At 37.7% G+C, this 12,751-nt stretch overlaps 1 pseudogene; it reads left to right on the forward strand.

The window, feature by feature from the left end:
- The window catches only part of LOC122033532, a 28,549-nt pseudogene extending 20,699 nt beyond the window's left edge, over positions 1 to 7,850 (forward strand).
- Positions 7,851 to 12,751: the final 4,901 nt, after the last annotated feature.

A 12,751-nucleotide genomic window follows, 5' to 3' on the forward strand; every position in this document is an offset into this window, starting at 1 on the left:
ACTAGTGTAATTTTATAGTTAAGATAAACTAATACCAAATTACACTACGACTATTCCAATGGTTTGTTCCTTTCCATCTTAGTCATGAGCTACTATTTATAATTTATAAGGAATTGATAATGATCTTCTGTGTGTGACACCACACACCATGTTATCTACACTATAAATTAATTGAACAACTACACTTAGCATATAAACGTAGACATTTGACCAATGTGATTCTTATTTCTAAATAAATGTTTATACAAAAAGCTAGGCTTTTAGTATACACTCTAACAATTGTATCCACTGACACTTGGTGGATAGATATTAGTGCTACTACTCACATAAGTACCATTATGTAGGGTTGTCTTAGGAGCTGGCTTCCGCTTAATGGTGAAAGATACATTTATATAGGAAATGGAAAGAAGGCTAAAATCGAGTTGATTGATGTTTTTAGGTTTTGTTTAGGAACTAATGTCTTTCCGGATTTAGAAAATACATTTATTGTACCATTTTTTTGACGGAATTTAATTTTAATTTCTTTTTGGACAAATTAGGTTATTCTTGTTCATTTAGAAATGAAATTTTCAATATTCTCTTTAATTCAGTGTTGCTGGCAATGGTTTCTTGGTTGATAAATTTTATAAAATAAACACCTTTACTCCTACGATTGACAACGTAATAATGCATAGTATATGTACGAAACGCAAATTGACCGACGAGAATTCTTCTATGTTGTGGCATAGGCGTTTAGGACATATATTCAAACAACGCCTAGAAAGGTTAATGCCACATGGAATTCTCAATTCTCTTGATATGATAGACTTTGATGTCTGCATAAAGTGTGTTAATGGGAAGACCACTAATAAAAGGAATAAGGGGATTAGCCGTTGTAGTAACGTTTTAGAGCTAATAGATACGGACATTTGTGGACTTTTCCCTAAGGTATCTTGGAATGGATACACATATTTTATTAGCTTCATAGACAACTATTCTAGATTTGACTATTTGTACTTTATTCATGAGAAGTCGCAATTTTTGGATATGTTTAAAATTTTTAAATCCGAAATTCAACTTCAATTAAGCAAAAAAATTAAAATCGTCCAATCCGATAGTGAAGGTGAATATTACAGGTCGATATGATAGATCAGATGAACAACGTCTAAGACCTTTTGCGAATTACCTTGCTGAGTGTGAGATTGTGCCTCAGTATACCATACTTAGTATTCCCAGTTAGAATCGTGTAGTCAATCGTACCCTAAAAGATATGGTAAAAATTATGATGACTTTCACTCTTCTACCAGAGTCTTTGTGGGATGAAACACTCAAGACTGTAGTTTACCTACTCAATAGCGTACCTAGTAAGGCAGTAATTAAAATCCTATTCGAGATGTGGATGGGTAGAAAGCCTACCATTAGACATTTATATGTCTGGGGTTATCCAACTGAAGTTAGGCCTTACAGGCCTAATGAAAGGAAAGTGCACTCAAGAACGGTTAGCTGCAATTTTGTAGGTTACTCGGAGAAGTCAAGAGGGTATAAATTTTATAATCGCTCTAATAGATCCTTTTTCGAAACGGGAAATGCCAAGTTTATTGATGGCAGTAGGAGTGATAAGGTAAGGAAAGTATCTTTTGAGGAATGTGTCAGCAATTCTCCTATGGTCACTACTAGTGTGATCAATAGCGGTGTGGTTATCATACTGCACATTATGCATATTACACATCTAGTGAGCGTAGTGAACCAAGATATTCCCATGACATCTCCAATGCAATTGGAGGAGTCTGCCATTGAAATTGAGGTATTACCTTATATTGATGAGCAAGTACCTCAACTATCTCAAACACAAGTGCTTTTAAGGCGATCCACAAGGGAACAGAGAACCACGAATTCTCGTGATTATGTTTATCTCCAAGAGCATGATTTTGACATAGGGTTGGAAATGATCCTACATTTTTCCAAGAAGTCAAACAATGTTTTAACCATGAAAGGTGGATTAATGCCATGTAAGAAGAGTTGAAGTTTATGGCAGACAATGACGTTTGAGAACTTGTTGAATTGCCTGAAGGTAAGAAGCCCATTGGTTGTAAATGGATATTTAAAACCAAGTGAGACTCAAGGGGCAATATAAAAAAGTATAATGTTCGTCTTGTTGTTAAGGGATTCACTCAGAAAGAAGACATTGATTACAGGAAGACTTTCTCACCTGTGTCGACGAAAGACTCTCTTAGGGTAACCATGACACTTGTAGCTCATTATGATTTGAAGCTATATCAAATGGACGTAAAGACTGCATTCCTTAATGGAGACATAGAGGAATCCATATATATGGTGCAACCAGAGAACTTTGAGTCTAAGGACTCAAAACACCTAGTATGTAGATTAAAGAAGTCCATTTATGGTTTAAAACATGCGTCTTGCTAGTGGTATCAGAAATTTGATCAAGTGATTATTTCATTTGGATTTAAAGAGAACCTCGTTGATCATTGCATATATATCAAATTCAGTAGGAGCAAGTTTGTTATACTTTTTCTGTATGTGGATGATATATTGCTTGCGAGCAATAGTAAGGGTCTATTGTATGAAACCAAGTTATTTCTATCTGGTAATTTTGAAATGAAAGATCTTGGTGAAACATCCTTTGTTTTAAGCATACAAATCTATCGTGATCGTTCAAGAGGGATTTTTGGACTTTCACAACAGGCTTATATTGAAAAGGTGCTTATAAGGTATGATATATAGAATTGTATACTTGGTGACATACTTGTGTCAAGAGGTGAGAAGTTCAGCATGCAGCAGTGTCCACGGTTTGAACTTGAAATAAAGGAGATGGAACAATTCCCATATGCGTCAGTGGGAAGTCTTATGTATGCACAAGTTTGTGCTCGACCAGATATAACATTTATAGTGGACATGTTAGGTAGATGTGTTAGCAACTCAGGACCATCGCACTGGAGAGTTGTAAAGAGAGTGATATAGTATTTGCAGAGAACTAAAGGACATATACTCACGTATCGGAGGTCAGATCACCTGGAAATGACTGGATATTCATACTCCGATTTTACTAGATGCTTAGATAACAGGAGGTCCACTTTAGGCTATGTTTTCATGCTGACTAGAGGAGCTATATCTTAGAAGAGCGTAGTTACTTCTACTATGGAAGCAGAGTTGATAGCATGCTATGAAGCATATAATTATGGGATTTGGCTGCGGAACTTCATCACAGCGTTGTAGATCGTTGATGGCATTGACAGGTTACTGAGGATCTACCGTGATAAAAAAGTCGCAGAATTTTATGCCAAGAACAATTGTAGTTCATCGAAGTCCAAGTACATCGACATCAAGTTTCTAGCGGTTAAAGAAAGAGTTCAAAGTTGTTAGATCATGGTAGAGCACATCGGCACAAATTCCATGTTGGCCGATTCACTCACCAAAGGCTTGGTGCCTAAGGTGTTTCATGTGCATGTTGTGGATATGAGAGACCTTCTTGTGGAAGAAGAACTCATCTAGTGGAAATCTGTATTTATTTTATTGCTCTATATTTGCATTTTGTTTTGATAATTGTATGTACTTAGAGTTCAAAACATTCATGGAATTTTATTTATTTGTTAGACACTCTGAAATATAATATCATGATTTACTGCTGCTGTTGAACATTTGATGTTGGAAAAATATGATATCATTCCATTTAGGAATCATAAGGTTTAGATTATTATTTGCTATTGCAGTTTAGCATATGGTATTTGCAAATATGATAAGATCCTTTTGGGTCACTTAGGACTAGCTAGAAATTGACATGTATTGATCACATTTCTTGTAATTTCCACTCTACACATTCGCATCTTGATCTATGTCATTAATGACATTGGTATTGTGATTACTGTTAGGGCTTGTTACGATCATATACAGTAACTATGATCTCTTTAGTCCTATATCAATGAAGTTAATGGACCAGGCATGTTTATAGGGGTATCTTATACCCATAAAGTATGATATCAACTAAAGTTACATTCGCGTATTGTCTAAAATCACATATAGCCCAAGTGGGAGATTGTTGAATTTAATATCCCTTGATGTGCGCTAATATGTCATTTAAAAGACTTGCGATACCGAAACCCGTTAAGTGATCTATCTTAAGGTTATTGGGTTTCGGATTATTGAATGCGAGTTCAATGTGTAGAACTCTTTAGCCCAATCTGTTATTATTTATGGGCTGATAACGGATTAGATTCCTATATAAAGGGGAGGTCCCCAAGGTTTAGGAAAAATCTATAGTTTTTTGTTCTATTGACAAGAAACTCTTTGGCGCCGTCATCCTCCAAGTCCCTTGGAAGACCTTCCTTTCCATTGCATCTTCTTCCATAGGGATCAAGCCAATGACGGACAAGGACATGCCTCTTCAATTAAGTTTCTTGTCTATTATGCTTTCTTATGTGATGCCATGTTTACGACATAACTAGATCATGTTTTGTATTTTCTCGATCTGAGTTCTTATTTCGTTCCTAGAATTCATGCGGTTAGGAGAAAATTCAAGTTTTATCATATGTTAATTGCAGGTTACGGAAAACATTGGATTGGTTCAGCACATAAAATGTTTGTTTGCGAAGCTAGATTATGGTTCAAGTGATGTTCTATCTAGTAATATCCAGAAAGCTTGGAGGGAAGATTGTCAAATATATAGTTCATATGGGCTAGCTCTTGGTTCTCATTCTCAAAATCCTTGGCTTAATGTGGATGAGAAATTACATGTCATTTCTGATCAATGCAACACTGAATTACTCAATTCTCCAACTCCAAGATCTTTCTCTGAATCTGTTTCTCTAATTCCATATCAATTAAATAAGAAAATCCTTTCTAGTGATTCTGAAGTAGTGCCAACCGAACTGACTGCAAAGAGGGCATATCCTTTAGGTAAGCTTATTTTGCAAAGTGCTGATTACATATTTCCAAAGGCAGGCATACAACCCACATCACAGATTCCACCTGATGATTCAAAATCTCAGTGTCAAAACAGACACTCTGATTTGAACCCATTTTTATTGCCTAATAATTTAAACGTCTTGGAAGAAGAGCTTATGTTTGCATCGGCTATTGGAGCATATGAATCTACAAACATTGTATATGATATTGTCAATGCTAGTTCAATGACAAATCCACACACAGTTACTAAATCCTCAGCTTCATCTGCTGTAATTGAGACAACTTCAAATTTAAGCCAAAGAGCACAAGCACTCAAATTTAGAAACACATGCATATCAGAGGTTTCCAGGAAGGACCAGCCTTTACTATTAAGTGAAGGTGATGATACCCAGTCAAATATTGAGATCAAAGAAAATGATGATTCAGTTCAAGCTTCTCTAGTTTTTTCCTCTGAATCTAAAGTTTCTTGCTCTGATCTGCTCTCTGGCATTCTCCAAGAACATGCAATAAGCCACTCAAAACCTGTCTGGAATGACCAAATAAATGAAAATGTTGATTATGTAGAAAATGACCCTTGTAGAACGGAGATCATTCAGTGTACACAAGATTTGAAAGAGTATAGGTTTCTGCCTTCATTGAAAAGTAAAACTTTGTTTGCTTCAGAAAATGATATGTTTCATATGTTGGATGCTGATCACAAGATATATTGGACAAATGGCTGTTTGGCTGACGTGGTAGTGCATAAGAATAGTACAAATGCTTGTGATCTTGGCACAGATGTAACCATGCTCCCAGAAGAATCGGATGCTTGTCCCAATTATGATTCCTTAAATGAACAGATCTCTTGTTCTGGGTTGTTTCCCATAGATGACAGTGATCAATTATTGGATGCAGTAATTACAAAGATCAATTCGTGTTCCAATCAGGGTTTGGACAGTAATGTTTCTCAGAGTGCATTCATGGATCCTTGTAGTTCACGTTATGCTAGAGTTCCCAGTCACTGTGAAGTACAGTTGTCTAATCACAAGAAAGATGAACCTGTAGGTTTTTCACCGCTAGTAGTAAAATTAGAGCCTTCATGCATAAGTTATAGCAAGTCTTCATGCAGCTTTGAAAAAGATGGAGAGTTCACTCAGAAATCTAGGGTTCATAAGCCTCAAATCAACGCACGGGTTGAAAGCTGTCAAAGCGCTATGAATGATGGTGCATCAGATTCAAATAGTAAAAGAGTATCAGAAGTAGGTAAGCTGAACCGGAAGAGGCCTAGAGCAGGAGAGAGCCCTAGACCACGGCCAAAAGACAGACAGTTGATACAAGACCGTATCAAGGAACTTCGAGAAATAGTCCCCAATGGGGCAAAGGTACTTGTTTTAAAATGAAGCTTAAATCTTTATCTTTTGCAAATGCTGCTTGTATTTAAGAGCCCTACTTAACATATTTTTGCCTCTTGTTGTTGGTGAGTGAATAGTGCAGCATTGATGCATTGCTGGAGAAGACTATCAAACACATGTTTTTCTTGCAAAGTGTGACAACGCATGCTGACAAGCTGAAGGTTTCTGGAGAACCCAAGGTCGGACTTTCACTCCTAACTTGCATTGCTATGTCTTGTCTATATATTCTAAAGTTTCGGATAAAACTTCTCTTTTAGCTAAATAACTCAGTAGTATTTCCAATGCATGATAGAGTTAATTGCAATGGTAGTTTGAAGTTTCTTCAGAATGAAAACGCATCTGAACTTTGACAAATTCTGGAACAAATGAATTTTATTGTTGGGTTTAATTGTTAATATATGACTGTTTACTTTAATGCCATGTCTTTCTTGATAAATCAGTCAATTCTGCTCATGGATGCATGCCATGAATCTTTGTGATTTTCCTTTGTTATCATATTGTTGGACCATACGAATGTTTAATAACAATTCCATTCTCATGCAGATCAGCGATGAGGAGGGTGGTTTACTTATGAAAGACAACTTTGAGGATGGTGCAACATGGGCGTTTGAAGTAGGAACTCAACCAATGATTTGTCCCATTGTGGTGGAGGATCTAAACCCTCCTCGTCAACTCCTAGTAGAAGTAAATCATACGTTGCTTTGGTACAATTAATTCCATGTTTATTGATCATCAATGATGAGAACGTTTAAAGATGCATTTCCTTGTAGATGCTCTGCAAGGAGCGTGGTTCTTTTCTGGAGATTGCTGACTTCATCAGAGGCTTGGGTTTGACCATATTGAAAGGGGTGATGGAGGCACGCAAAAGCAAAGTTTGGGCACGTTTTGCTGTAGAGGTACTTCCAGCTCTCTTCTCACTAAAAACAACACTATTGTCTATTGATATGTGAAAACATGGGCATACTCGTATTGTCGTGTGCAGGCAAACCGGGATGTAACTCGAATGGAGATATTCCTTTCACTCAGTGCAATTGTTAGAATCATCAGCTGGAAGAAACATGACACTGCATACTGCTGGTAACATCAACATGGCTCACGGCATTTTCCAACAAGCCTCTGTGCCTGCAAGAGTCATTTGATGATCTTCAGTGAGTGGTCTCTTAGAACCATTGTTCTGATCGAAAAAAGTTAGGAGGCAGGGTTGGCTTCTGCCACCATGACTATCTCTCCGAATCCAACATTAGTGACAAGATTAGACATTCTTTTGTCTACTTCATCAACAACGCCTACTTGTGCGTGCCTGCATCTCCAACAGCAAAAGCAGCCGGCACCTACTGTTTCAATTGCCCAGAATTTGCTTACCTTCAATTTGGTGTTAGCTATAAAGCCTTTGTGAGCTGTCATTGTTACGAGGTTTGCTCAGCGTAATTGTATTTCCAATTTCAAGATTTTTGAATCTGCTACCTCGTGCACTGCCTCTCGCTACTGTTTGCGTCTGTACAAATTGGAGGTATTTTTGAATGAACTTTGATAGATTACAATTTGTTTGTTTTACTAGCAACGTATAAAAATTTATGGATGTATGGTTTAACGGCAAATTGGAAATCTGTCGTTATAAAATCAGGAACTTAACATTGGATCGAATTTTTCTGGCAGAGCTAGACACATGAATAGTTTTTTTTTTTATTAATTTTTTATTTTTGATAATTCAGGTATCTAGGTTAGTTTAGGAGGTTCTATAATTCACCTATTGGATAAATCTAAAAATTTGTATCCAAAAATACTAGTGGTTTCTCGTCCAATGTTAAGTTCCTGAAATTAAATGATGTAACCACTATTCTACCATCGTGCTCTTGCTGTCCCTATCAATTCCTTTCCATGAATCAACCATAGCAGCCAGTGTCAATCAAGGTGGTTTTCAAATTAAATTAAAGAAGCACGGTGGACCAAACCAAGAACTGCCCGACAAACACAGTCCGCTTCACCATGGTCCACGGTCTTGGAGCTTGGAATTCAGGGGCAACTTTTGAATGGATGCAAATGACATCAGCCATACAGAACCCTTCAAGTCCACAAGCGACCAATGGCATGATCGCCCTGTAGATCCATCTCACACTTTTTGTATTGACCTTGACTTGTAAACTGGTCTTATGTTCATGGAAACTGCACTTGCTTCGATTCCATGCCTGTTCAAACTTCTTGCTCACTACTTTCCTTCTGAATTATTACACTCATTGATTTTTCTGCAGGCATTGTCATTGTCCAGTTTTGAGAAAACTACGGGGCATGCCATCGACGCTAAATTACACGAACCCGAGATGCAAATAATCAAAATTTTAAAAGGGAAAAATGGCTGTTTTTTTTTCCAAATATTATTGACTTGCCTGCAACGTCATAGATATGCGAAACTAGTATAGTAAACTTTTGCTCCTTGTGTGTATCTGAAATCCAACACCATAAGCATTCTTACATGTATCCTTAGTCTTCTCGTCAATACACTAAACGTCATATCAAATTGAATTATACCAACAAAAAATTAACATCTCTTCCTTACATTCCCATAATTGATGAACCCCTTTAAGAGAAAAATAGATTCTAGCAGGATCTTTTCCATATAGACATTATAGACATGGAAAAATTAGATTAATTATAACGAGATGCGAAAAATCTTATGCTGTAATTAAATTATACTTGAATTCAGAAACATCGTCTTGGTGTTATCCCCAAATTCTGAAGTCGAAGCATGATTTTTCATGGGGGTTAGGACTTCGACGCCGTATATCCTCACCGAATGGGAAGCAAGGAATAATCTCTCGATTCCTAACCTTGTGGAGATCATACCCTATATATAGCTTAATGCCTACTATTCATTATCAACCTATTAATGATAACGGATGACAGGTTTACACATATAATATCCACATCCAAAAGCAAACCTAATAACGTATCAATTAGATCACTTTAACGAATTTGCACTTAAGTGACAAAATAGTGGGTTATAAATTCACGATAAGCCTACTAACGGATTATTGGATATATAAATATTTAACAATCTTTTACTTGAGTTTCATGTGAAGATAATATACCATGCAATATATTCCTTAGTTTTATGTAATGATGTCAATCTTTATGAGTAAAAATATCCCCTTAAACAATCTAGTCCATTAATTCCATTAGCAATTACTAAAAGAGTCATAGCTATTATAACTGTAACAAGTCTCATAGTAATCATAATACAAACTTCATTAATGAAATAGATCGGATGTGGATGTGTAGCATGAAAATTGCATGAAAAGTAATTTTCACATACACATTCTCAACCGATCCTCCTAATGACCCAAAGCGTCTATGTCGTGTTTACAAATATCTTAAGCTAAATTGCAGTTGTAAACCATGACCTATTCTTTATGAATCAAACTAGAGTCCATATCATATTTACGATACCAAATGCTAAACTGTATTAGTAAATTATGATATCCTTATTTCAGAGTGATAATTAAAATCCATTACTATTGCAACAAATAAGAAATTGTATGTGAAAAATAAACAAAATGTTCAATGCATATATAGAGGAGCAATATGACAAACATAAATACAGATTCCCACTAAACATGCACTTCACCCAATAGAAGCACCCCTATATGTGCAACATGCACATGAAACACCTTGCATGGGTTGCAAGCCCTTGGTGAGTGGATCTACAATCATAAAGTTTGTACTAATGTGCTCTATTTACATTTGACCACTCTAAACTCTTTCTTTGATTGTTAGAAATTTAATGTCGCTGTGTTTAGGCTTCGACAAGTTGTGTTGTTCTTTGAATACAATTTTGCGACTTTATTATCACAGTTGATCTTCAATGACCTATTAACACCATCGACGATTTGTAACGCTATGATGAAGTTTCACAACCATATCCCCTGATTTAATGCTTCGTAGCAAGCTATAAACTCTGTCTCCATCGTAGAAGTGACTATAAGTATCTGTTTTGACGCTTTTCCAAGAGATAACCCCTTTTGTCATCATGAAGGCATAACCTGAGGTGGGCCTCTTGCTGTCTAAGTATCTTGCAAAGTTTGCATATGAATATCCAATGACCTCCGATGACCAGATCTTTGATACCTGAGCATATAGTCCTTTGTTCTCTGTAAATACCTCATAACTCTCTTGCCACCCTTCCAATGTGTTGGTACAGGTAACTCAAATATCTACCTAACATACCAAGTATGTATGCAATATTCAGAAGTGTACAAACTTATGCATACATGAGATTTCCTACTGCGGCTCCATAAGGAAACTTTTGTGTCTCTTGAATCTCAAGTTCAAGCTGTGGACATTATTGCAAACTAAACATTTCACCTTTAGACACAGGTGTGTCACTATTGCATGCCGTATCGATTAAGTACCTTTTTGATATCCCTTGGACAATTATGATAAATCTATAAGCCTAATACAAAAGATGCTTCATGAAGATCCTTTATTTCAAAATTATCGGATAGAAATGACTTGTTTCATGTAACAAGTGGCAAAATGGCGATATCGCTCACCCCCAGCGCCCCCACCGCACCACGCCCAAGGTCTTCACGAGGGAGGTAAATCACAGTAGCTGGAGAAGTTAGTGCGCAGTGGGAAGAGGTGCACAGGGATCAGGGAATTACACCCTGACTACCCCGCGGTTCGAACCCATGCTCTCGAGTGGCAAGCTTCTACGCACTGACTTGTTTCATGTAACAAGCTCTTATTATAGCTTACTAGTAAAATATCGTCCACATACCGAACAAGTATCATGAACTTACTCCCACAGAACTTGATATACATACACTGATCAACGGGGTTTTCTCTAAAATCAAATGAGGTAACCACTTGATAAAACTTCTACAACCATTGACGGGACACTTGGTTCAGACCATAAATGAACTTCTTTGACCTACATACTGTAAGACCGTTAGATTTGATAGAGGGGGGGGGTGAATATCGATTCGAAAATCTCGAGTTAAGACGCAGCGGAAAAGTAAAGAAGTAAAGAGATGAACACTGTTGATTTTTACTTCGTTCGGAGCCTGTGACGACTCCTACTCGAAGGCCCGTACTCCTTGAGTACTTTCGTTGGGCAATTCACTAGCAATTCGGATAATTACAATTTACGTACAAATATTGCTAATGAAAAGAAAGAAAACAAAGCTAACCGACAAACAATGAATTAAAAAGAGAGCCGGAGTGAGTCGTCGGAGCTTTGTGAACGTCGTTGGAGCGCAGAGCAGCAGAGTGATTGAACTCAGAGTTCTCAGAAGACTGATATCTTGAAGCTCCTGCTTGGGGCTTCTTTTATATGCTGCTCCAGGCGCCTGGATCCCTTCCGGGCGCCTGGAATGTGACGTAACACTCCCAACCAGCATGCTCCAAGTGTCAATAAATTTGCCTTGGCGCCGGATCCTTCCAGCGCCGACGCCCGAGCCATTCCGGCCTGACCTCATCGCTCCTACCCGCAAAGCAGTCCGAGGCAAATAAACCCGCATTTGTTAGCACATTTTTACAGATACGCTAAGTAATAAAAATTAGCATCAAGAGTATGACTTAGATTCCGTCTTTCCGAGATCGGAATCTAGTCACGATCTCGACTTAGATATCCGAAATGGATCTAAGCCGGATCGATGCCTAATGTTCCTTCCCGGAACGCGTCCTCGCAGTCACTCCCCTCCAATGACTTACCTTACTTACGCCCGGTCAGCCCGTCGACCCGTCTGGACTTCTGCCAAGCGTCCGGTCAGCCCGTCGACCGCTTGGACTTCTCGCCAGCTATCCGGTCAGCCCGTCGACCTAGCTGGACTTCTCGCCAAGCGTCCGGTCAGCCCGTCGACCCGCTTGGACTTCTCGCCAGCTATCCGGTCAGCCCGTCGACCTAGCTGGACTTCGTGCCAGACATCTGGTCAGCCCGTCGACCTGTCTGGACTTCTCCTGCACACTCGATCAAAGTGTCAGACAACAACACAACTAACTTAACCTATTTGTCATTCATCAAAACCTGGGTTAGACCGTTAGTGCTACCCGCACCAACAATCTCCCCCTTTTTGATGGAATGACAACCTGGTTAAGTTAGTGAAAGCATATGTACGAAACAACATGCATTTGTGTGGTTTTAAAGTTAGTTTGTGTTTTCAAATTGGTTTAGCTAACTTAACCACCTAACCCTTCTCCCCCTTTGGCATTCATAAAAAATAAGCAAAGGTAAACAATCATAGTGTTGAGTTACTGCAAAAAGTAATCAGATTTTGCAATATACTTTGATTTAATTTTTTAACACAAAAAAAAATAGCCAAATTGACTTGGGGGAGTTTAAAGTTTTGAAAACTTGTTTAAAGCATTAGCTTTTAGCTTTTAGCTTTTAGCTTTTAGAAAAATAGCTAAGTTTAGATAAACAAAATCTCAAACACAAGTGTATAAGTTCTAAATTTCAAGAT

Source organism: Zingiber officinale, chromosome 11B, assembly GCF_018446385.1.
Source record: "Zingiber officinale cultivar Zhangliang chromosome 11B, Zo_v1.1, whole genome shotgun sequence".
In the NCBI taxonomy this organism is placed as follows: Eukaryota; Viridiplantae; Streptophyta; class Magnoliopsida; order Zingiberales; family Zingiberaceae; genus Zingiber; species Zingiber officinale.